Source organism: Octopus bimaculoides, unplaced genomic scaffold, assembly GCF_001194135.2.
Source record: "Octopus bimaculoides isolate UCB-OBI-ISO-001 unplaced genomic scaffold, ASM119413v2 Scaffold_234944, whole genome shotgun sequence".
In the NCBI taxonomy this organism is placed as follows: Eukaryota; Metazoa; Mollusca; class Cephalopoda; order Octopoda; family Octopodidae; genus Octopus; species Octopus bimaculoides.
The window spans coordinates 8,117-9,024 of NW_026311566.1; the positions used below are offsets into that span (position 1 = coordinate 8,117).

Here is a 908-nt window from a genome sequence, read left to right on the forward strand (position 1 = left end):
AAGTATTCTCTACTTCAAGTCTGTCCCTTCATACGCTTTTGCCTCGCGCACAAATATACATATTTACAGGCACCAATTTCCATGCTTTTCTCTCACTGCACTTTCACAGCTTTATTCTGCAAAGTGAAATAACTGTTGCCAATGTTTGCTTAGTCATATAGTCCAGGCCACCACCCGCTTCTAGTGTCATGCGGCTTTCGCTAATTCTTCCTTCAGTATATTGGCTCCCTGGTGAATCGTGCTCGACGATTAAACTTCATTTTTACTCATACTTATGGGCAGAGACAATTTGATCGGCTCTCCTACATGTGCAAATGTTGAAAGTAGCATAGAGCAGGCAACTGCAGCAGTGAACGGTTGAACGCCTCTTGCAATAGAAGCGAGTGAAATGTAAAAAAGAGAGAGAAGAAAGAAAAGAAAATATAAAATCTACTCTAAAGTTACTTTGAAATTTCAGCTGCCAGAGGCATAGTTGAAAATTTATAAAACTTTTTTAAAGTAATAACATTAAACAAAAAGTGTACGATGCTAACAGCACCTACGTTTCCCAAGCGGTCACCCATCTAAGTACTCACTAGGCTCGACGTTGCTTAACTTCGGTGGTCGGTCGAGGACCGGTGCTCTCAGCGTGATATGGCCGTAAGCGATTATCAACATGCCTTTTAGTACCTTTTTTCTAATAAACGACTAAATGCAAGCAGCTTTTAACATTTTACAATCTATACTCACTTTTGTCATAATTTTCAAATCTTTACCCTACTTTTCTTCTACCAGTTCACTATTGCATCGGCTGATCAAACTTTCTTTCTTTTATTCTAACTTCCATATACACTACTAGCAACTAGCTTCACGCTCACTAGCTTTCAGATTTCACTTTGCCGCTGCCCATTAGTCAATAGTCCTTCACT

At 39.5% G+C, this 908-nt stretch overlaps 1 pseudogene; it reads right to left on the reverse strand.

The window, feature by feature from the left end:
* Positions 1-526: 526 nt before the first annotated feature.
* On the reverse strand, positions 527-645 carry LOC128251356 (5S ribosomal RNA; annotated as a pseudogene).
* Between the last annotated feature and the right edge of the window lie 263 nt (positions 646-908).